The 25,540-nt window shown below is 50.9% G+C and overlaps 1 protein-coding gene across 2 annotated transcripts in view; it reads right to left on the bottom strand.

The window, feature by feature from the left end:
- DAAM1 (dishevelled associated activator of morphogenesis 1) overlaps positions 1–23,570 on the bottom strand; it is a 95,045-nt gene extending 71,475 nt beyond the window's left edge. Inside the window, exons 1-2 of one of the 2 annotated variants that reach the window (XM_071557304.1) lie at positions 23,411–23,500; positions 3,983–4,080 (exon numbers count right to left, since the gene is read on the bottom strand). The gene's annotated coding sequence lies outside the window, so the exon portion shown is untranslated. Of the gene's footprint in view, positions 1–3,982; positions 4,081–23,410 lie in introns of both variants that reach the window. The other variant, XM_071557305.1, reaches the window with a different exon arrangement.
- Positions 23,571–25,540: the final 1,970 nt, after the last annotated feature.

Here is a 25,540-nt window from a genome sequence, read left to right as displayed (position 1 = left end):
TCCCAAAGCCTCCAGATAAAGCTTTCATAACTAGGCTGCAACCCCACCAAAGCCTCAGACATTGAGTATAGCACCATGGTGCACTGCAGTGCCCACCAAGGAGATGGTTAGTGATGACTTTGCCAATGACACACCTGCCAAAACACAACCAAGACCCTTGTGCTGAAAACACAGTATTTCCAAGAAAAACTGCCTCTGCTTTCTCAATGGGGCATCTTCTACAGCTCAACAGCTGCGTGGGCTTTCAGGAAGAGTCAGTCCCTCTGTACTTGTCACTGTGAAGCCACACCTTGACTACAGTGTCCAGTTCTTGGCCTCTCACAATAAGAAAGACATCGAAGTTCTGGAGTGTGTCCAGAGAAGCGCAGTGGAGCAGGGGAAGGGTCTAGAGACCATGTCCTACAACGACTGGCTCAGGGAGTTTGGGGGGCTCAGCCTGGAGAAGAGTAGGCTACCTGACAGGAGGTTGTAGCCAGGTGGGAGTCAAGCTCTTCTCCCAGGTAACAAGTGACAGAACAAGAGCAATTGGCCTCAAGCTACACCAAGGAAGGTTCAGGTTGGACACCAGGAAGAATTTTCTTCAGTGGAAAGGTTGTCAAGCATTGGAATGGATTGCCCAGGGAAGTTGTGGGGTCACCATCCCTGGAAGCGTTCAAGAAATGATTAGACATGGCACTCATGGCTATGGTTTAGCTGACAAGGAGGTGACTGATCAAAGGTTGGGGACTCGATGATCTTGGAGGTATTTTCCAACCTTCATGATTCTATGAATACATGTAGCCAGATGCCCTCACCTTCATGGCAAGCTTTTGAGTTTATTCCAAGCACCTAAGGAATTTCCTCCTTTGCTTCTAATACTTTGGAATTATGAAAAATAATAAAATTAATAATAAAATAATACAAGAATTTTTGAGAAATTTTAAACCCACATAATTATCAAAAGGTAAAGAGAGAAAACCATACATTTTCTACACTTCAGCAAAAAATGCTGAAGTTCTGTCCAGACACCAACAAATGTGGATATTTATGGTTATCACACAGCCAAAACTGAGACAGTTGTGGGAGATGCTGGTCTGAGTCAACCACAACCACAGCAGCCAAAGGATAAGCAGTGAGGTACCAGCAGTGCCCAACTGCAAGAACTGATTTGGGGACTGGGTGGATGGCACACAGCAGGTCTCCATCCTCGGCCTCCTCACCCCACTGCTGGCACAAATTCCATCCACGCAAACAGCCTCATCAGAAACAGCAGTGTCTGCAGGGCAAAGTCTCTGAGTCCTTCAAAGCCCAAAGCTGATCTCCACCTCTTTCAACATGCTTCTGGACACAATCAAAGCCCAGAGCAGGCTCCTTTCCAAAGAAGCCCTCCTATCAGCTGTACATGGGCTTTGGATTAGACCTTTTGTAGAATAGAAAAAAAAAGCCTTGCTCAAGGATGATAAAGTCTAGACACTACAATATATTTTCCAGCTGATGCAGCAAACCTAAGAAGTCCTCCCTTGATCTTTGGACTGCCATGATCAAAGCCATTATCCCATTCAGAGCCCTTCTGAAACTCTAGCTTCCAAATGTGCAAGTTATTTTTAAAATCTAAACCAGGCCAAGCCTCTTGTTTGGAGTTTTATGAGGAAAATGGGATGTGCTCCTCCCAAACCCTCCCCCACCATGTCTGGAAGAGATGGTGGGCACATGGTGGAGGATAAGAGCAAGGAAGAAGTCCCGTGTGTGGGGGTACCTCAGCGGCATCTGGTTGCCATGATCTGCTTGCATGGGGGGACACAGCTGGTTTCCCCAGGATGGCTACAGTGTGGGGGATATTCTCCACCCTTGACTGAGATGGAGTTTTTTCTTAAGCAAGCATCCTTTGCATCCCCATCTTTGGGACCTATGTCTGCCTTTAGCATCCTCCATCATGAAGGAGGATTATTCTGGAGCCCAAGAAAAGGAAACAGCTTGAAAACTTTTCATTTTCTACAGAAAATAAATAAAACTAAGCATTATGAATTTCCTTTACCAAGTAGCAGGACGACCAAACGTGCAAATAACATCCAGTTCTGCACCAAGGGACAACCAGGGAAATAAGGTATCTCAGGAAAAAAAATCAGTCTCTTGGAGCAGTGTTTCAGGTGGCTGAAAGAAAAGAAGAAATACCCTGCAAAACAACAGGAAGGCCAAAGGGGCATCAGCCCTGCCTGAAGTGAGATGCTCATAGAGAAGTGGATGGAATACCAACCAGCTCATCCCAAACCAGCTGGTGCTGTGTGATGAGCAACAAAGCTCCTGGCATGCCACGGCCTCTGTGGAAGAGGGTACCCATGGTCAGTCCCAATCACCAAAGCCTCCAGCAGCCAGATGAGAAAAAGTCAAAGGATGGATGGTCTGAACTCATGACAAGCTTGGGGAGAACTGGAAGGGCTTTCTGAAAGCATGTGGCCACCAAGCTGCACCTCCCATGACCCAAGATGGACTTTTAACAGGGGGACACTTATTAAAAGAGCGATGGGGACAGGAGGTGGCTCCCGCCACAGAAAGCAACACAGAGCATTCACACACTTTAAAGTTATTTAAAAGCCAAATGAGGCTCCCCAGTAAATGCTTAATTTAACTGAGCAATTTCTAAGGCACCAGGCAAATAAATGAGCTACGTCATCTCCTTTTCCTCCCAGCATTCATGTCCACAACTCTGCCCACCTCCCCTCCCCTCTGTGCTTTCACTCTCCTCAACTCCCAGCAGCTCTGCTCCTCCTCTCCACCTCTCGCTCTGCCCAAACCAAACAGATCCACAAGAGGCTGAGTGAAGGAGGCAGACACACACCAGCAGGATGGGGATTAGAGACCTGCCACCCCCTCCAGCATCCATCAGTGGAGGTACCATGCCAGGCAGGACCTATGGCTGTGCTGCACATCACACATTCCCACCGCTTCAGGAGGTGTCGTCTGAACCTTCACCAGCTTTCCAGATGGGTAAACATCAAGGAAAAAAACAGGCTGACAGACTTTCTTAAGAACATTTCCATCAAATCGGGCTTTTCCCACCTCCATGCACACCAGAGCAGAAAGAGTGAGGGCCATGGGCAACCCAGCACTGGCTGTGACAGCCACATCAGTCCCAGAGGGGAAAGAGGATGTGCCAGCATCTCTTCAAAATGTTTCTCTGGAGCTGGGTGAAGTGGACAGGATGTGGGAAATACACCCAGCTTCAGCTCTGCCTCAGCAGAGTCCAACACAGGTCCCATCACTGTGGCTTGTCTTTACTCTCCGAAAACACAGAGAGAAGATGAACTCCAGGCTCAGCCTGCATGCAAGCACATTTCCCTGGGTCTACTGAAGTCACCCATTGCAGATTTCATTGGTCCCACCTTGTCCTTGTACTGCCCCCCTCCATCTCACAAGCTTCTCCCAGGGAAGGACACAAAGCCCAGAGAGGCTTCCCAGCCATCCCATCCTCCTCTGCAGTGATTTTTTGTGTCTTTATCATCTCCCATGTTAGAGGTGGGAAATGTGTGCATTGCCAGCTCCCGTTCCCAAATCAAACATCCAAGTACAAGCTGAAAACACACAATTTCCAATCCTGGTCAACCCACAGTGCTAACTTATTTCCAGACAGAACTGTGATTTTTATAAGGGATACCACTGGGTTAAGGAGTCAAAGCCATAACTGCACAAGTGAAAGCAAAATCCCTTAATTTCTGTGAGGCCATTTTTTCCCCCTCCTCCTGGAATGCCACGGAGTAACACAGCTCTTGCCGGTTTACTGGGGTATACACCAAAGCTTGGCTGAAAGCAGCCTCATTAAACTGGCTGGGTCATCCAGCACCAATCCAAACTCACAGTCCTCTGATCTCCACATGACGGGCTGGGAACCAAAGACAACTCACAATTAAACCCGTGACAATCAGGAAAAATCCTTACAACCCTCCCAAGCAGAATCCACGAACACCAGCCCCACCCTCCCTGCTTTTTTTTTTATTTATTTACTTACATAAGCAGCATGACAGATAACTTGGAGGAAATCAGATGTTTAATGATTAAGCGACACTTAGGCAGCACACTGGAAGATAAATACGCCCTTTGGAAATCCTGCAACAAAAACAGAAGGTAAAAACAGACAGTAACTAATTATTCTGATGAAATCTTGGAAGACCTGAAATACCCGACTGCAGCAGAACAAAGCCAAGTGTGCTCCAGAGCTGCTCACAAAAATAAGTCACACCCTGTTTTAAAAGAATTCACCCAAATAAACCTAAGTGCTTCTGTGGTGTTTTTGTTTGTGTGCATGTTTCTTAAGGTCTAGGCAGCTGATAGGAAACCTCTGCCGTACCCTGGAGGGATCCCGTCGCCTTCAGCTAAAATTAGACTTCAAGGGAAGCGGGTGAAGGTGAGTTTCTCCAACCTGCTCCGGCACGGTGAGGCTCCCACCGCGCACTCAAGGAGCGGCGCGTTGGGGTTTTTCCTCCCTTCCCATCGAAACCAAAAAGAAAGGTATTTTGGCATTAGAAGAAATTAAGGAAAATAAATAAATAAGGTGTGCTCCTAATGAGAAGGGAAAGGGGCAGCAGATCTACCCCACTGCCAGACTTAGAGGGATGAAAGCCAGGAATGGGATGTGGGCAGATGAAGATGCAGCTGAGCCACAGGAATGGGATAGGATGTAATGGGATGCTCAATACAGCAATGAGAGGAACTGGCAAAGCCCACCAGCAGCTCACCCACCATCACGGATGCAGAGTAAGGCACCTGCTTTGTTGTGGCCCGTGATACCAGCACCAGAAGCCTCTGTTACAGCAGACCGTTTGCAGCACAAGACAAGGGGATGTGCTCTGAGTAGACACTCCCATACTCTTTGCCTCGGAGGAAAACCATCACTTCCCTCTGCCCCTTCTCTCTGCCCTCCCCCCATCATGCTAAATGCCAGCAGAGCTCAGGGGAATATTTAATCTCAAACCTCAGTAATCAATCAGTTCACCCTCACGCATGAGAAAGAGTCACAGCGGTAAGCACCAAATCCCATTTCCATCCAGCAATACGACGATTTAATTACGTACATAACATTTCCCTTTTAACATAAATCCTGAGTGGATTCAGGCAGCCCCAGGTTGTGGGTGGGGAAGGACACGGTGACAGGGAAAAACATGGGCATGGGGAGGAAGAAAGGGAGGAGAAATCATTATGGCTATTATTTAAAGTGACAACTTTATATGGCTGCTTCACTTTGCCGTTAGCACAGTGATGCCTTGACCTTGTGTTGGCTGTCCCAGAGGATGGGCAGCAAGCCCACATCCAGCCCTGCCACCAGCAGCTGCATCTGTTTCATCTCAACACACCACCAAAGCATGCAGGAAAAAGAGGATGAAAAATGCAAGATGGGCACACATGGAAAGGCCTGCCCAGGCTGTGATACAAATAACAGCAACAGAGTCTCTCCACTGGTGCAGCAAGACTTACTCCAAAGCCTCTTCACATCAAAGCCTGTTCACCCTTTCTAGCTGGGTTTGAGCAGGTTTGGGATCATTACCTTCCAACACCTGTTATTTCCAAGTGCAAGAACGGCTGGACCAGCAGGACCATCACACAGCTGCAACAGGTAGGCAGCTGTGAGCAACACCCCTCCTTCACCCAACCAGACCAGTCCCAAGGGGCATAGCTCACAAATTGCCATGTTGAAATACATACTGTTTTTAAATATAAACACATGCACAGACTTTTCTAATATAAAGGAACAAAAGAGGGGACACCCTGCTGAAACCCCATGTGCAGCTCCACTGCTCTCACAGCAATGAAGGAAATGAGAACCAGAGACCAGGCACGCACCCACTTCCCGTGGCGTGTTTTGGCTCTGGGAATGTTTTGGATTCTCCAGCATAAGCTCTGACCTCCAAGAGATACAAAATCCACTCACAGCCACCGTGGAGGAGTAGTGGAGGAGTCCCTGGGAGCAAAGCCAGGCAGGTGCAATGGGGTGGAGAGCTGGGCTCTAGGTGATCGTGGTGACAGCTGACCCCAGTCCACACCCCACCAATTCAGAGATTCCCAAAATGACCGTTGTGCCACAAGAACACATCAGGAACTACCCCAAATCCATACTGCATAGCTGAAAGCAAAGTCCCCTCCCAGGTCTTGGCAGCAGGATGAGCCCATTCATGACCACAGTTCCAGCCTCACCAGATCACGGTGATCAGACAAAGCAAGGGAAACAAGGTTGGGTGTGGGCATTATCTTTAACTCCTCTGTATGCAGCAGAGCTGTGTTTCTGAATCCCCTTTTTTCAGGCAGATCCAGTGACAGGCTTTGTAAACACATACGTGCATTTTTGTCAAGGGGGTCACAAAAGCAGCTTTTGGAAGAGGAGGTGGCAGGGAGCAACAGGAGTTCTTTAATACCTCTTCAGAGGAAGCACCCCGTGGAGATGTGAAAGGGAAACCTACCTGTAACCCAGTTTTCTGCATTGTGGTCTCCTTCAAAGGCCAAGCCTCACTCCTCTCCTTTCTTTTTGGCTTCTATTTCCCCAAGACCTGTAACATCAGGAACTGCTTGGCATAATAGACTAAGTCCTCAAACTTCACACATAGGGCAACTATTGCCCTTGCACCCTCTCTGATCTCTTTAGCCCACACCAGGAGGTGCACAATTAAGAGGGATCAGGCACAACCAGATGCTGGCAGCAGGTTCCCAGAGGATCCAGCCGTATCCCTATCCTCTCCCAAAGAGCAGAACTTCACAGTGCAATTCAGGACAGAGACAGCCCGTGCAGTATCTAGAGCAAATTAAACCTCCCAGGCACAGCAGCAAGCATGGATTTATCGATTCATGGAAAATGTCCTTATAAATTACTTCATTCAGATCAACGGGACAAGACAAAATGAGGGCTATCCTCAGCAGCGAGAGGTTGCAGTGCCATCACTTCAGTTCCACACTCCAGAAGAAAACAATTTTTCAGAGCAGACAGTTCTTACAGGACTTCAGGGGGCTGGCACAGGACGATACAGAGGCAGAACTGTCACATCTCACCCGGTCACCACCTCTCTGCCCCACAGCAGGCAGAGCCTATGGATGATTTTTGTAAGCAAGCAGGCAAAAATGCTGCTTGACATCAGTTTCACATCCGCAGATGCTCCATCCACACCTGCTTGTTGGCTTACACAGGGCTGGCTGCAGCCACTGCATGGGACGGGAGATGGAGGTGGGGCTGCCGGACTGGTAAAATGTGACACAGATCCCTGCAGATTTCTCCTGCATGTCCTCCCCCAGCCCTGTGAAGCTACACTAGAAGTGTCTGCTCTGAAAGTGATCTCTCCTAGAGTATGGGGCTCCCAAATGTTGCAGCTCATTAATCTTAACTGCTTCTCTCGCTAATGATGGTTTAACATGCTTTCATCACACTCAATCCCCCTTCAGGGCTACCTGTGGACTGGATCCAGGATGCTGAGCCAACGCAAAGGCCATTTTCTGTAAGTGTTTTTTCCAGTGGTTAAATGCAGCTCATAAATAGATAAATATCCGGAGGTTCCCATGCCTTGTTCAGAATGGCATCCATCTGGCTTTGGCTTCCAGGTATGAGTTTGCTGGACTGAAGAGCTACAGGATGCCCAATATCACCTTCCTAACAAAGCAATACACACTTTCATCTGATAGTTTCTTGATTAAAAGGTGAGAAGAATGTTCCCATTCACCAGCACAAAGCATCTCCCCAGTTTTTATGCACTTGGCAGCACTCCCCCACACCCTCATCAGCCAAACCAGGGTCAGGCATTGCCCTTCCACCATGGGTTCAGCAGCAGCCTTTTGCAGGAGCAGGCACAGCTAATCACAGCTCAAAATGCTTTCTATAGCTCCAAATCACCTCCTGGGATCAGTTCCTCGGTTCCCCATCTTCAGATCATCTCCTAGTTTTTAAAAACCAGTGCAAATTTGAGACCCACTTTAAAACACCACCAGCAAAGATGCTGAGTCACGTTGTTAGATGCCTCTAGGACGGTACCCACAGAGGTCTTCTAGGAAAGCCTACGCCTCCCGTGAACTCCCCGCTGGAAACATTAAAACTACAATTATCTCAGCAGATTAATAAAGAGTAAGGCATCTCTGGCAGCAATCTGAGGCAGGGACTCCCAGCAGCGATAAGCAAGGTATAAGGGCACACACAGCTGTGTTTGTGGTCCCCACTGATCACACTCACCCACTCCCTGACACACTTCCTCACCCATTCCCCAAAACACACCCCATTTCCCCAAGCACTGATTAGTATTCTGATAAATAAACATGTCTTCTCACGCCTTTTCATTTAACTCCCATCAAGGGGTTACCGTTCCCACGTGCGTTGGCTTTGAAAAATAAAATGCTAATGGGTTTCACATCTCCGGTGTGATGTGGTCTGTCACCTCCTCCCAGCCCCAGGGCACAGCTCCTGGTTCCCCAACATCTTCCTGGTGCTCCAGCATCCTCCTGGCTCATGGACCAGGAACTGCTGCCACGGATGGACCACCTGCTCCCACCCTCCTATTTTGGAATGGCCGCTTTACATGGTGAGAATTTAAAAAATAAACAGGCTTGCACCACTGCAGCGTTTGCAAATGTCCCCTTGCAGCAGATGAGCTGTGCATGGCACTGGGGGGCACAGGTGAGGGAAACAGAGGGTGCCAGATGCCACTCACAGCACATGGGGTCACAATAAATAACACTGTAGTGGCCCAGAACTCAGAGTTGGGAAGGCTGCAAGCTCTGTCAGTCCTTCTCAGCACAGATGAGAGGGAGAGTGAGCCTAAATGCCTGGCTGACAGATCCAAGCACTTTCTGTTTGTGCCATCTCAGAGATCACCCTCATTGTGAACATCTTTGAGGTCAGGCACAGCAGCATTGGTGACTGTCACCCTCCACTGCAGTCCTAAAATGCTGCAGTCTTGCTGTGGCACAGCCTGTGGGCATTCCTGAGCATTGCATGCTTCCTTCAGCTGCTGGAATTGAAAAGTGAGGGAAAAGGAGGAAGCAGGAGAAGGAAGGCAAAAAACTCAGTCCTTTTGACAGGCTTGAGGTCAGACCATCACTGGCAAGCTGTGAATATCCGGTTGTGTTGGGCACTGCATGACCTGGAGCTGGCACTGGGAAAGCATCAAACATTCCACAAGCTCAGGTAAGAGACCACCCTGCTCCTCTGCCCAGAAGTGTGTCATGGGCTCACCAACACCACAGCCCCACCAGGAGCATCACATGCCTCTCTTCCCTGCCTGTACCCACCTAAAGTAATACAGAACAGTCAGTGTCACTCAGGAATATACCGTCCTTCCCTCACTGGAAATCATTTAAAATGGCAAAGAGGAAAGGCAGAATGTGGGGCTGGAGCTGAGCCCAGCAAACACTGCAGGGATGAAGAGGCAGAGGACATGCCACCACCCAACTCTGGCTTTCACCCTCACCCAGGGACCTTCTTCCAACGGTACCTGTGGAAACACCTCTGCTTTCAAAGCAGCCCAAGTGAGGGCAGGGAGGTGAGATCTCACCTTTCTGAGCAGAAAGCTCACCCCATGGTGGAGTGCTGCTCTGCTCCTGAGACACCAGGAAAGCACAAACTGTCCTGCCCCTGGAGAGTAATTCTGCTTCTCTGAACTAACAAACTTGGGCATCGCCACAGAAGCCAAGTTGACCTTTCAAGGGTAAAGGTGATTTCCCCCACTTTTGTCTAAAATTCAGGGCAGGCACTGATCTCTTCTCTCTGGTGACTACTGACAGGACCTGAGGGAACAGCATTAAGCAGCGTCAGGGGAAGTTTAGGCTGGGTATTAGTAAAACTTTTTCATCCAGAGTGTGCACTGGAAGAGGCTCCCCAGGGCAGTGATCACAGCACCAAGTCTGACAGAGTTCAAGGAGCGTTTGGACAACACTCTCAGGGACATGGTGAGATTGTTGGGCTGTCCTGAGCAGGGCCAGGAGTTGGACTCGATCATCATTGTGGGTCCACTCCAACTCAGGACATTCTATGCTTCTGTGATAATTTTCCTCCCCTCTCCATCTGTAAGCCAAATTAGGGGTAAAGCAGGTCAGTGGCTCATTAGTTTGGGGACCATGACAAGATATATACTTTTTAATTAAAAAGAAACTCATTCAAACACTTCAATCAGCTTAATTATCCCAATCCAGGAGTTTGTTGGTTTTGGGTTTTTTTTGAAATAACAGAAGCAATCATTCCAAGGAGTTCCCACCTCCAGCTGTGGCTACAGCCACCTGGACTCTTTCCAGCACTCTGGGAGTGGGAGAGTCCAGTGGGTCAGCACACCACACCGCCAGAGGAGAGGTGGATAAGAGGGTTAAATCCAGCTGCTCAGAGATAAGCTGGTCACATAGTGCAGGTCAGCAAATAGAATAGAGGTTTGCCAGCCTCCAGCAAATACCTGCACAAGGCACTTGCATGGCTGACACAGGGTATTTAACTCAGGAGTTGCCAATATTGGAGACTCTGATGCCACATTCTGCCAAAGCTTTCCTGATGAACTGCTTTCCTGAGTCCTCTGAAGGCTGCAATAGAGAAGGCTGAAAAGATAAAGCAACTCTTGGCTTTGAGGCTGGCACCCCAGGGAAGATGCAGAAGCCCTTTTTACCTGTTGTTGGGACTTTGTGGTCTTTTGAGGATTCTCATAGGGCCAAATGCAGCAGAATCTGAGATGCTGTCACACAAGACAAACCTCAGGAGATATCTAAGCAGTAGCTCTGGCAGAGCACCCACATAGAAAGACCAGGGTGCAAAGAGGCACCAATGGCCACAACTTCCTGATCTTAATCCCAGGCACATAAATTCCCTGGTGACACCTTTGGACTAATACATTACATTACACCACTAGCATTTAATTGTCCTTTTGCCTTCCAAGACTAAAACTTCTTTCAATTTCTGCTCAAGCTGACCAACAGCTTTTTATTCCTTTGCATCTAGAAATACTGAACAGCTCCTGGGAATTATGCAAAGATGGAGAGGGCCCTGTTCTCTGTCCTAAAGCCACCACCCATGCCCAAGCAGCTGCAGCAGCACCACTAAACTTTAAAACCTGTCAGACAATGGAAAGGTTACAGCTGTGCTGGAAGACCTAGTGCTTCCAAAATCTGCGTCACACAAGAGCCAGAGATTCTGCATTCCCAGAGCCAGAGACCTCCACGTAGATGCCTATTAAGCATCCCACACCTTGGCCATCATCCAAATACAGGTAAGCAGGAGGGAGCAACATGAGTCTTGGCCATGGGATCCACCATCCTGCTCTCCTCCTGGCTCCGTTTGGAAGCAGCCAGCTGCATCCCATGTTCCTGTGTTTTCAATAATCAAAAAGGGAGTTGGCCTCACACAACTCAAAGGGTATATTTAGCTCAACTGGAAAACAAAGGAGATTGGGTCCACCACAGATTAAATCAACTGAGCCCGCTTATGCCAGGAGGGCCTGTCCACCATCCACCACACCTCCCACGGATTTATTCCTAGCTCCACAATTTAGTGGTCCCCCACGGAGGAATGGACCTGCTCCATGAAAGCACTGAAAAGGAAAATACATAGCAAAGAGGCAGAAGAGTGGGTCCAACAGGTTCCCAAAGCCTTGGGCAGGACACAGTCTAGCAAGGGTTTGCATCACCTGTCTAGACCCCAGAGCCACAGCACAGGATGAGGTGCAGAAACCCATGTGGTGATGCCTCTCCTTCAGCCCACAGGGAGGAAGAGGATGACAGGGGACAATGGGAGGCCCCCTCAAGCTGCCCCAGAGTCCAGCTCCCGTGTGTCCCCTGCACCCCAGCCCAGTATGGGAGGAGGGTGAAAACATTTCCCTCATGGTCTTCAGGATCTTCGCTTTGCTTAGGATCTGCCTCCCAGGGAAAGGCTCATTTTTCCTGCCTAATTTCCATTTCTATAATTTCACCCCCCATCTCCCTTGCTGCAGTCTCACGCAACTCAAAAGACGCAGCCAAAGACGTGGTTATTTTTACATTTTCCTCCCAGGAGAAGGCATCTCCACGGGGCACGGCTGCCATGCCATATCAGATCATTGCACCCAACCGGCTCAGTCCCACGACAGCAGGATGAAGTCTGGGGGAGAACCTGCCACCAGGTATTTTTCTGTCTCACTGGCATTAAAACTCCCCATCTTTACAATCAAGGGCATCCAAAAAAAAAAAAGAAAACAGCCCCAGGCAAGGTGCTTTCTCAGCCCCTCTCTCCACAGCCCCCAACCAAGCACCAAAACCATCTTCCAGTCATCCCAGTTCTAGACTTTTCTGAGGCTTTTTGCATTTGTCATGGGACCCTGCAAGGGACTTGTCTCACTCAGATCCAGGTCTTTGTGGATTCAGGATTTTCAAGTTGACCTAAATTTCTCCAGCATAGGAAGGGACCAGGTTTGGCAACGCCAAGACGTCAGGGGCCATTAAGATGATCATCCTCCTTGACCTGGCACATGGGCTTCAGCACAACATGGATTGTCTTTAGACCCACATCTCTTATTGGGTACTATTATACTGGGAGAAGGAAAAAAGCAACACTTCCACAAACAACCTAAGAGCTTTTGGAATTTAAAGAGTGGGGAGATGGAAAGCAAAGTGTGGGGCATGCAGGGAGATGTTGGTTTGTACATTCCGGGGAGAGGACCAAGCAGGGCAGGAGGAGGGTCTCGCACATGCTACAGCAGCTACACCCTGCAAGTTCACCCAATGTTTTCCTTTCATCCTTCCCTTGAGATCGCTCTTGCCATCATTTGTCCCTAGAGCAAAGCCAGGCATGCAGGGAAGAAGGCATCAGGTTGTGCACAGCTTGTCAGTAGTTACTTTACAAATAAAACTGATCATAATAAATTTGTGCACCCTGAAGAAATCCTAGTGCCCTTCCCCCTCCTACACCTCCAAAAGCAGAGCACAAATCCAGCTGCTCTGCAACCTTATCTTGATGCAGAAACAGTCTGGGACAGAGATAGAAGGGTTCCCCGAAGGCACGGCTTATTAAAGGCATCTTTACTTAGTAGGTTCTCTTCAAAAGCACCGCACTGAAGTGCTGTTCCCGGACTGGTTTTCATCAAAGCAGCAGCAAACACCACTCAGGCAGAGTCCCCCCAGACTGGCCATGTAATATGTCCCCTTGCAAAGCCACAGGGGTTTTCCAGGCTAAAAAGCAACGTAAGACCAGACAGATACACCCAGGCCAAGGCACTTTGGGGGACCCACAACTAAGAGTCACGAGGAGCTCCCAAACACGCCCTGCTCTCGCCCCAAGGATATTACAGGAACAGGGACCAGCACAGTAATGAAGTCCATGGGATGTTCCCTACTTATCCAGCAGCTTTTCCTCCGACCCCACGCCCGCTACCGCAGGAGATTGCACACTTGCAGTCAAATGCTCCTAATCCCAGGTTTCAAGAACCGGAGCTACAAAACAACCACACAAAGAGGCAGCAGTTCACACGCATCCCGGGAACCTCCCCGCAGCCAACGCCTCTTATTTATCCAACACGCGATCTTTCCACGTTCAGCTATTTTCATCCCACCCTGCTATTAATGGATGCAGAAGGCGGTTGGGTAAGGCGTTCGACAAAAATCTCATTTAGAGATCAAGACAAGCTTAATTGGTTTCCAGCCAGACCTGCACAAAGATGGGTTACTCCACAAATACAGTTGCTAATCTGCCCATTATATCCCTAAGCTCCCACCCACAAAGAAAAAGAAAATGAAGCAAAGATGCACAAAGGAACGCAGGATTTTGAGCATGTTACTTCCAGTGAGGAAAGCATCACAAGTGATGAATTCTGCAAGAACAAGGGCTTTGCTTTTCTTTGAAGGAAAAGGATAACCAAGTGGTAAACAAAATAACAAAAAGACCTAATACAGATTAAATCTGCATTTTCCACAGGCAATCCCCAGCCGTTTCGGGTTCCTGAAGAGCATTTCCAACAACTATTGTTTCTGTGGGCAAGCAGAAGCAGAGGAAAAGCTTAGGCAGTCAAGGAGACATCATGTCACAAGTGACAGAGGAGAAAGGATGGGGAACCTCGTGATTAAATAGCACAAAACCCTGGAGAGCTGAATTCACTTCTGAATTTGGCTGTGAAAAAAAATTGCGAGTTTCCTGCATGATCACATCCTAGATGATTTATTCAAAACCTGGTGTTGAAAAGCAAGGGAGGGGGAGGAAGCAGGAGGAGGAAGGGGAAGACTTGGTCCTGTGGGCTTTTAATAGGCTTTGGGTTAGACCAGCACTGGCAAACTGTGAACATCCAGCTGCACTGGGCACTGCATAACCTGGAGCTGGCACTGGGAAAGCACCAAGCATCCCTGTAGCTCAAGTAAGAGACCACCCTGCTCCTCTGCCCAGATGTGTGTCATGGGCTCAACCAACTCCACAGCCCCAGCAGCAGCATCCCGCAAGCTTCAGTGACATGGAATCCCAGACAGAAACACAGCCATGTGCAAAATGGAAAGGTTGATTTGCCCTCTTGGAGCTACACAAGAACACGAGAACACAAAGCTGTTCTCCCAGCGCATAAATTAAGCAACAGCCCAGTTCCAGCAGGGCAGAGCAGCTGCAGCAGTGGCACCTGCAGAGAGAGGCAGGTGATGAAAGGGTCGTTTGGTTACAACCTTCTCCCCTTGTGCAGCAGCCTGGGACTCCCAGCTCCAGCACACAAGGCCTGTTTATTTTCCCAAAAGCAAGCCAATTCTGCTAGGCAGGAAGCACTGCACCCAAGGGAGAGCTGAGCTGCGGATCCTCCAGCAGGACAGAGCCAAAAACAAGGCTTGCACTGGAAAGTATGGAGGCTGTGTGTTTTGGACCTTTACAGCAACACCCCTTGAGCTCCAGAGCATCTTTGCAAGGGCCTTTTGCAGCAGGTGGGTTCACTACAGTGCAGAGAGCCAGAGAGGAGTTTTTCCAAGACCTTCCTCAGCCACATCGAGTGCTCACAGACCCAGCGTTTGCTGCAAGCAAAGGACAGTCCGGTCCCTGGCCTTGGACAAGGACTTCCAGGCATGGAGATATGGAGCTGGTCCTGTCCCAAAAAGCTGCTGTGGGAACTCCAGGGTGAACAGATTCAAACTTTTCCTTTCACAGCGAGACAAGCTGTAATTAGCAGCACTGAGTCCAGCCCAGGGGCTGGGTAAGGACATCCCCATGACATTATCTGACAAGGCGACTGTTGGATGTGTTTGCTTTGGCTTTTTTGCCCCCTGGAAAAATGAGCAGCCATTTTTCACGGGTCTTTTTGCCCCCACTCCTGGAGTCGATTTCCCAGAGTAAGGACGTGCATTTCAGAACACACTGGAGCTCAGCCACAGCTGGACCTCAGCTCTTGGCATCCCCAGGGAAGGGCCCCTCCTTAATTGTCCAACACCCTGTGGCATGTCGGGGATGCCAGACCCCAAAGACACAGTTTCACATGCTGCCTTCCACCAAAGTGAAAAACATAGTCCAAAACACAAGGCAAAGGGAAAAAACCATGAACATGAGGCAACAGAGTTACAGCTGCGAGACACATCATCACCACTGTCTCACACGTCTCTCACCTAGTTCAGCCTTATCCTCAGAGCAAAACCAACAGAGCTTCCTTCCTCTGATGCAACTACAAACGATCCTTTGGAAATAAATTCAGAGTATTTTGAGGTTAAAGTCCCTCTTTAATCTCTTTTTCTCATGCTGAAAGCTGTCACATGATAGGATGGCTTAAAAGCTCGGATATAAGGTAAGACCTGGTGTGCCAACTAAGGGAACAGCACAATTTTAGCACTAAGTAACCCAAATCACAGCCCATCGCTGCAGTTTGAACACAACTATATGATCACCACTGCATCAATTAAGAAATGATTAATTTTGTCGAACCCAGTGAATGGAAGAGCAGCATTTAATATAAAAGTAAATGGGAGAAAACATTGAGCATAAAGGCTCATTTCCAGCCCCAGACCCAAGAGCAGACTCACTGTAGCGATTACAGTATTTGGCATGCTCCAGAAATTTTCCTCAACATCTCTTTGCTCTATGTGACAGGTAGAGATTTCTCATGGCTCCAGAGATACCTGCTATTTCACATGCAATTTGCCAGGCAGCACTCTCCATGGAAAAGGAGATGGAGTTCATAAATGGATCCAAGATGTCCCCAAAAAGCTTCCACTCTCTTTGCAGGATGTCTCCAAAACGCAGGGATGAGGAGATGGCACATGGGCTGAGGTCTGAAAAACAATCTCTCAGACCCACAGAGCTTTGGTAAGCAAATGGCTTGCGTAAAATATCTGTCAGAACACCCATTTGAAGCTCTGGCTGCTGTAAACAAGGTTGCTCCAGAAGCACCAGGGATTAGCACAGTTCAAACACTCCTTGGCATGACTTACCGGAGCGCCCAGGAACAGATTTGCAAGTTCAGCTTTTCTCCTGCCTGATGCTTACCCAGCCCCACTGAACAACACCCAAGCTCCAAGAGCCTTAACCCTGCTGTCTCCTGCAGGGAGGCTGAGACATAGGCATGGCAGAAGCCCTGGGACTTGACGGAAAGAGAAAACCCAAGGAAATATCACCATGGGGCTGCTTTTTCCCCATGGAGCTGGAGGAGATCCAACACCAGGCTGTTCATGAGCAAGCTGGGCAAGTATCCCTTAGCAGAGGCATGGTAGCTGAAAGTTATGCATGGGATATGCAAGGAGAACAATGCCAAGCAAAACAGGGCAGCTGAAAAACACCAGGCACCCGAAAGGCTTACCCTGACATTAAGGCAGCGAGCAGCCTCTCTTCCCTGCACTGGGCACACAGCCACAGCCAAGACACTCCTAGTGCCTTGGGGGCAGAGGGAAGGAAACCTCAGTAAATCGAGCATCCTTTGCATTAGATTCCTGTGAAAGCCAGGCATGGCAAGGGTATCCACATTCCCAGCTGCATCTCTGCCATCTCATCCTTAACTCTAGCAAGAAGGGGCTGTGGTTTCCACGAGCAGCAGCATGAAACAATGGGAACATGAAGGGTGACTGAAGTCACAGGAGAGAAAGCTTTACACAAACAGATTTACAGTCACTCACATCCACACAAGCATCCTTGAAGGAAACAGCTGCACCGGACCACTGCTGACGCAGACTCTCCAGGATGGCACACGTGTTCACAGCTCCTCTAAGCACTGTTTATTTAGAAGATACTGAGGCCAAGTAAGAAACAGGCACCCCAAAAAGCCCCATCGTGTGACTAGGTGAAAGTCAGATGGATGTGCAGCTCCAGAGACCTGCCTTGGAAAGGTCTGGACAAAAGAAATATGCACGAGCAGCAGCAAGGCAGACCCACCACAGCCTAGGCTCTCTATGTCATGCAACACATCTGAGCCAGAAAACGTCCCTCTGCGCTGCCTCCGCTTGCCACAGCAAGCAATTCATCGTGCCTGTTTGGGGTGGGGAAAATTGTCTCTGGACTGTTCCTCCATCCTCCTCTTCCCTGCTGGAACTGGGAGGAAGACCTGCTAACAGTGGTTGCCTTAACAGGCATAAAACTGCTAGAAACTCACCTGAACAGCATAAAACTGTGGGTCTTTCTGCTCCCTTGACACACTGCACTCTCCCTCTTACACCCCAGACCCGACTGACTGCAGGTGCCACCCTCCAGGACAATGCCCTGCTGCATCCCCTATTTTCACACTCCGGTTTTCTTTGATTTTTAGTACAAGTACTGTCCCCTTCTCCCAGCTCAAGCAGTGCAAGGCTGACTTCCAGGTGCAGAGCACAGTTCCAGCTCTCACGCCCTGCAGCCTCAGCATACAGGTAACTGTGTTCCTGTCCAAAAACCGTGTGCACTTTCCTGCTTGGTGACAGTACACCCTCAGACGCTGGGCTCTGAAATCTCTGAGGATTCCCCACTTGCTAGAAGGGAAGGCAAGCTGATCCTCCTCCTGCAAAGCATGTAAGGAACCAACACCCTGCAGAGCCTTCCCCAAAAGCTGCCAAGCTCCATAGCTCAGTTTTGCATATTGGTACAGAGCCCAGCTGCGGGTGTTTCACACACCACCCCCCAAGTCAGCCTCTGAATGGCACAGTTTTGAATTGCTTCCTCCTGCCACAGTGCCCCAGGGCAGGATCTGCCAACAGCCCAGCCCCTCGACACAGGAGACAGGATGAAAGCCCCATGAGAAAGAGGAGCAGCAGAGAGTAAGGAACACCAGGAGGTCCCACTGCATTCTACTCTGCTCTTCTGAGGAGGGGCATAAATCAGGTGGATTAATTGGGTCCTTCCCCTCTCTTTATCTCACCAATCTCTGGCTGCTGCTAAGTTGTTTTGAGCTTTGGCGTGGCTGCTTTCCACCCAGTGCCCTGTGCAAAAAGGGATGAGGAGCCTCAGTGCAAAACTCTTGGCAACAGTCCAGATCCAGAGGTTGGTAATTGGGTCACTGGGTTCAGCTTCTGAAAACTGTCCCTTCAGGAGGTGTGGTAAAAGCAGGAACTGCCGCCTTCACCACTGCAGCCAGAGCCGGACACTCCTGTGGCTCCTCCACACCTTATTTCATTTACCCTCTCATAAAAGCTCTGGCAGCTGACGGAGCAGCTGGGAGAGGGAGAGCCCTGAGTTCCACGCAGGGAAGCTGCGTGCACAGGGCAGACATGATTCAGGTAAGCAGCACGTAGGTTAACAGGTATCGCTATGCAATGCTCACCCCGAGGAATGCAGGAGGGAAACATGAAGGCACTTGTCTGGCACAGCAAATAACTCTTCAGTCATCCACCAGGCCCTGCAAATGCCGGGAAGCTCGGCACTCCGGGTTGAGAAAGATGAGGATGTCTCCAGCAAGCAAGGCACCAGCTCTTACCAACTGCACTGCTGTATTTCCTCCATGCCCAGTCCATGAGAGCTCCAAAACAACATAAAAGGAAAATCCAAACAGCAGCGAAGCAACCGGAATGTCCTCCATGAAGACAAGGCTGAAGGAGCAGCCCTGCTCCAGTGGTTTGACATTTCACCACCACTGTGATGACCAGCTGGTGCGTGTCATGGTGGGTGACAACGTGCCTGTTCACCAACATGGTCCTTCCAGAGGGTCAAGGCAGTATTTTGAACACAGACTCTCAGGGTAACTCTGCCCATGAGGAGTAATACGTTTACTGAGTCATGGTAACACTGACTCATCAGTGACTGTCTCTGCGCTGGGCAAACCCAACCGTTTGGCTGATTTTAGGAAGAGGCCATGAACAACCTCCTCGCCCAGGTGCTCCAAGCAGCACAAACCTCTTCCATTTAGCATATTTACAACAAACTCCTGCAAAGGGCTGGGAGTGAACGCTGCAAAGAGCACCAACAGGATGGGGTTGTCAGAGATTCAATTGGAGTGCAGAGAGGTTGCTCCAGACCTGGGCACAGCATGGAATGAATGCCCTTGGTAATGACCCCACCCAACCTCACCACGAGGAAAACACAGGCAGATGTTCAGACAATTTCAGGCGTTAATTTGGTTAATTTGCTGTAATTCAGGTGGCTGGTGTTCAGGCCACACCAATCATGAAACAAAGCGCTGTCAGCTCAGATCATGAAACTCTCCAGTACACTAACCATGTCTTCATGGTGTGCCAGGCCACTTCTCTCATTTCCATTCCCTCTGGTTTTCTTCTCTGTGGCCACAAAGATCTACAAGCTTTATGATTCACTGAGATGAGATTTTCTATGATACCCCAGAAGTCCTGGCTCCTCAGTGTATTCCAAAACCTCCTGACATGCCACGAGGGCAGGAGATACCAAGTGCAAATGATCTCCTGAGGGGGCAGGAGGGTAAGTAGGCACCAACGTATCTTTTCTTCCAAATTCCGATTGAGGAAGTGGCAGGAGAAAAGAACAGTCAAAGGCAAACAGCAAATCACAACCAGCATCTAGCAAGGAGTGAGGAGCCTCTGATTTTTGCATTAAACAGAAAGTTAGAAATCATAGAATCACAGAACAGGATGGGTTAGAAGGGATCTTAAAGATCATCTAGTTTTAATCCCTATGTCATGGGCAGGGACACCTTCCACTAGACCAGGTATATCATTAAGGATGACGGAGCTAATGCAATAAGCAGAAGAGCTTCTGCTGGAATATTTAACTACTTTCCAACCCTTTACTAGTTGTTTCTCTCATCCCCTAGTATGGTAAGCACCAGAGCGAGTAAATGTATATGCCTGAGCATCTAGATTAACCAACACACAAGTGAGAATCAGACACGCAATATTTCTTCCCCAATTTACAGCCCTTTGTTCAGATCAGCTCTTTTTTTTTTTCAGCATGGTGCTGATGTCTGTTGTGGTGCAGAAGTGAAAAGTACACATATGATTATCTTGAAAGGGAGGGGGAAAAAAATCAATATGGACATGACTTGAATTTTATGGTATTCAGCTGCCACGACATGCAAATAAACAGCTGTCCCAGCAGGTCCATGCAAGCTTAAGAGCACAACAGTAAAACACAAGGTTTATCTTCCCCCTTTAAAAGGGTTTTACTCATATAAAAATGTGTATTTTTATAAGAAAATAAATTGCAGGTTGAAGAATTGTAGTTAGGTCACACTCAATTCCAGCAGAACAAGCGCATCCTGCTCCACACAAGCCTCACCAGTCACTCCACAGCAGTGGCAGCTTTCTGAAGCCAAGTTAAGATATTTAATTACCAGCATCAAGTCAGAAACCAAGGCGTCCAACAAAATCCTCATTTGTGAGCGAAGCCTGCAGAAATGTCGTTGAGCAGGCTTTGGCAATCTGCAAAGCTGACAGCTGGATGCCCTGGCTTATCGACTGCTGGAGCACACACACAAAAAAAGCTCTGAAGAGTTGCAGTGCCGATCAAGCCTTCAAGGCAGCCCCGCCAGCCTCTTAAAAAGGCTCACAGAAAAAGGCAAGCTCCATTTATTAATACTTCAGAGATAAAAGTGGCCATGTAGGAGCAGCTCAGTCCATGTCTGTGCCAGAGGAGGATGGGCAGAAAACCACCCGCTCTGGTGGTGCCAGATCTACCAGTATCCCCATTCAACCGGCTCAGGTAATAGATCCAGCAGGTACGTTTGCTCCCTGTGCACACGGTGCACTGCTGTCAACTGCATCAGCCAAAAACCTTCAGGCATTGACCAAGCATGGATGGTCAAGGCACGGAAAAGTCAAAGCAGGAAGATGGAATGCAAGGAGCCACTCTTGGCTCGCTGACAAGTAGTATTTGTGGGAAGCCCAACCACTCAACAGCTCCATGTCTCCCCTGTGCTGGGTTCCTCAGCTGTGACATGACAGCGCGGGAAAAAGAGTAAGAAACCAAAACAAAGCTCAGAAGCAAAGGAAGATAAACATGACCCAGTTAGACCGGCTGTCCCCAGCTCCTGCCCATCCTCACCGGAGGAGCCTGCCCGCCATGGCTGTCCCTTTCCTGCTCCCTCCCGCACCTCTGCCACAAACAAAGGTTCAGATAAGGAGCCAGCTCAGGTCAAGACCGGTTGGACTCCGTTTCAAGCCCAGGGGAGCGGATTCAGCGCTGATTTTACACCTCACCCATCCTGTTTGCCTCCCTGGGGCGGAGGCCAGGACACAGAGCAGGGTGCACGCCTGGCTGGCTGGACCCAAAAACCCCGGGGCCGTGGCAGGGCACCACCGGCAGAGCCACACGCCAGCTGAGCGCCGGCCAGAGCCAGGAAGCGTCAGTGCTTCCTCCTGTCCCCGTGTCACACAATGTTGGGCGGTCGGAGATCACGGACTTTGGCTTTTGCTTCCTGCTCCCAGCAGAGCAGGGGCAGGTCCTGGCTATGGCCATGGGGAGAGCAAGCTGAGTCACTCATTAATCGAGGAACAGCAAGGTGGTTGTCTGACCCACAGGTCTGGAGGCCAGTGCATGCCACACCAAACCCCAGCGCCCATGGAAAAAGGTCCAGATGCTGCAGGAACCATTTACTCCTAATGGGACCCAAAGATGGGCAGGACAGGAATGCCAATAGCTTTGGTATACCTTGTTTTCAAGCACGGGAGGATAACGAGGTTGCATCGTGGTTCACCACGGGAGGCATTAATACACACAAGCACTCGATTTTGCAGGCAGCATCAGAATTAACCTCTAGAGAGGGGAAAAAAAATGAAAAAGCCAGCTTCTCCCTCTAGGTGCTGCTGGGAGAAGCTGGCTGGCTGTACAATGCCGGCTGTCTGCAGTGCTCAGGCCTGATGGAAACCACTGGAGCTGCCTGTGCCATGGGCTCCCCTCTCGCCAGCACCTGGCGGGGGGGGGGGGGGGTTGGCCACACCCCATGATCTTCCACCCACCTATGATTTCCTCAGGGAACCCCTCGCCCCTGGTTTGGCAGCACAACCCCACCAGTTTTGTCAGGGGGCAAATCATTATCTGTATTTGCCTTAAACTAACCTTGATCCCTTAAAGATGCAAAAAACCTGTTTCACACCAGCACCAATGTATGAGACAGCTCAGCCGCCCACTAGCAATGCAGACCCCAAGGATGAAACGCCACTGTTCACACCGATGACTTTGTGACTCAAGATCAGGATCTGACCACAGCCATTGCACAGCCATGGCAGTGGGTGGGTGCCAACCTCTGAGGCTCCATGCAGCAAGGGCATTGTCCCTCCTACAGGAGCCCCCTGTCCTGAATCTCCCAGAATTTTCGGACGGGTGCAGCCAATCCCAGACCCGATCTCCCGGCCTGGGGCTTGAGCCACAAATCTGCTTGTACCCAAGCCACAGCCCAATACTGGGACATGCCAAAATCCTACTCCCATCCCGGCTCCCACATCAGAGCAACGGCGGGACCAGAGCGCGCCCACAGCCAAATGTGTGACTCCAGCACCATCTGCTCGGCTCATACAGACGATGAGGGGAGCCCCAGACTGCTGTGCCTGTGGGGAAACACTGGGGGGGCTGAGACCCCCAAAACATGGGGAAACCCCATGAAGGGCGTTGCGGGTAGCAGGGCGTCACATCGCCGGAGTGAGAGCCGCCGCAGGGGTGGGAGCCGCCGTGCCAGCCGGCGCCGGGGCCGCAGCAGCCCCCGGAGGCGTTGCCATGGAGAAGGCAGCGCAGCAGCATCCACATAACACATCCCACATCCCGCATCCCACGCCCGCGCGTGGGCGCCCCCTGCCCGGCGCCCACAGGGCCGGGCACCGCCCGGGCACGGCGGGGCCCCCCGCCCGGGACACCCCGGGACAGCGGGGGACATGGTATGCCCCGGGGGCCCGGGAGCGGAGCGGGCGCCGCGGGGGCCCCGGCGCTGCCCCCGGGGAACAGCCCCACGCAGCGCCCCGGGACGGAGTGGGACGCGGGCGCCGCTCCCGCCCTCCCCACGGCGGGGAAGGGCAGAGAAGCCCCGGCCCCACCGCGCTGCCGGCGCTCCCCACCCACCCCCGGCACGACCGCGGGGTACGGGAGAAGGGCAACACCCCCCGCCAAAAGCGCAGCAAGCCGAGAGGGGAGGAGCGCGGAGGGGCTCTCGGGACTCACCGCAGCGCGGCCGCCGTTCCTGCCGGGGCGGGGGGCTCGGTGCCCGCGGTCCGGCCGCCGTTCCTGCCGGGGCGGAGGGCTCGCTGCCCGCGGTCCGCCCGCCGTACCTGCCGGCGCGGCGCTGCGCTGCGCGGCGCGGAGCCCGCCCGGCCCCTGCCCACAATGGGCCGCGCCCGCCCCGCCCGGCGCGGTGGCGTCACCGCCCGCCCGCCGCCGGGAGTTTTAGTGACGCGCGGGGCGGGAGCACCGCACTGGGGCTGTGGGACTGGGGGTGCCGCACCGGGGATGTCGCACCGGGGTTGTCATACCGCGGATGTCGTACCGGGCGTACTGCACCAGGGCTATCATACTCGGGGTGCCGCGCCGGAGCGGTCGGACTGGGGGTGTCCTACCGGGCGTGTCGGACCGGGGTTACCGCACCGGGGTTGCCATACTGGCGGTGTCATACCGCGGGTATCATACCGGGGGTACCGCACCGGGGGTGTTGTACTGGGGATACTGTACTGCGGGTGTCATACCGGGGGGTACCGCGCTGGGGGTACCATACTGGGGGTACCTCACCGGGGGTATCGCACTGGGGGTGTCGCAGTGGGGGTACTGCACTAGGGGTACTGCACCAGGGGTGTCACACCGGAGGTACAGCACCGGAGGTGTCATACCGGGGGTACCGTACAGAAAGTATCGCACCAGGGATGATACCACATTGGGGTACCACAACGGGGGTGTCATGGGGAGGATACTGCACTAGGAGTACTGCACCAGGGATATCGCACCAGGCAGTGAGGGTACTGCACCATGGTCACGGCACCAGGTGTATCGCACCTGGGGTATCTTACTGGGGGTACTGCACTGGGGATATCACACCAGGGGTGTCACACCGCAGGTATGGCACTGGGGGTCATACTGGGGATACCACAGTGGCATCACCGCACGGGGGGTACAGCACCAGGGGTACTGCAGCAGGGTCACTACACCGGGGGTATCACACAGCGGACACGGCACTAGGGGCAGCGCCCTGGGGTTCTCACACTGGGGGTATCACACTAGGGGTATGGCACCAGGGGTACCGCAGTAGGGGCAGCGCACTGGGGTTGTCACGCTGGGGGTATCAGACTAGGGGTATGGCACCAGGGGTACTGCAGTAGGGACATCGCACCGGGGGTACCACAGTAGGGGTACCATGCTGAGGGTATTGCACAGGAGATACTGCACTGAGGGTACCGCACTAGGGACACTTTACTAAGGGTACTACACCAGAACAGCCCCGTGAAGAGCACTCTGGATCCCAGCAGTGCCCATTCTGCAGAGGAGCCACATGGATGGGAGGCAGGAAGGAGAGTCCCCCTCCCACCAAATAGCAAAGATAAAGTTTCACCCGACTGGCGACATGGGTGACACAAACATGTGGGACCTGTATCCCAGCTGCCTTGGCAGAGGCCTCCCAGGCTGCAGCATTCTCCGCTCGGGTTTAGGAAATCAATTTTCCAGGGGTTCCCATTTCATGTGAATCAGGGCAGCAACTGGATACATGGTTGGATTCCCACATGCATGGGAATAACCTCACTGCATGAGATGGCAGAAGGAGCAGTTAGTGCTCTTGGTGCAAATCAAAACTCTGATCAAATTAATAGTGTGTAACATTTTACCTCAAGTAAACATTTTTTTTTCTCTGGATAAGAGGTCAAGCTATTTAAATCCTCTGTGATTATTTTTTTTCTCAGCAACAACCATATGGAAAGGCCTGAAAGGCTGGAAGGGCTTTATAGGGATTGTGTTTCCTTATGGAGTTGGCACAAATTGATGCAGAGACAAAGGAAAACCAATTATGGGAAAGCAAAGAAAGAATATCCTTAGAGGAGTTAGTACCAAAGAATGGAGTAAAATCATAGAATCACAAAAGGGTTTGGATTGGAAGATTATCTAGTTCCAAACCCCTGCCATGGGCAGGGGTATTTTCCACTAGACCAGGTTGTTCAAAGCCCCATCCAACCTGGCTTGGAACATTTCCAAGGATGGGGCAGCCGCACCTTCTGTTAAACAAACTGTTCTGGGGCCTCACCATCCTCACAGTCAAGAATTTCTTTCTAAGATCCAATCTAACCCTGCCCTCTGTCACTTTGAGCCCCCCTG

The sequence above is a fragment of the Pithys albifrons genome, chromosome 6 (assembly GCF_047495875.1).
Source record: "Pithys albifrons albifrons isolate INPA30051 chromosome 6, PitAlb_v1, whole genome shotgun sequence".
Lineage (NCBI taxonomy): Eukaryota > Metazoa > Chordata > Aves > Passeriformes > Thamnophilidae > Pithys > Pithys albifrons.
This window is presented reverse-complemented; position numbering and strand designations above follow the sequence as displayed.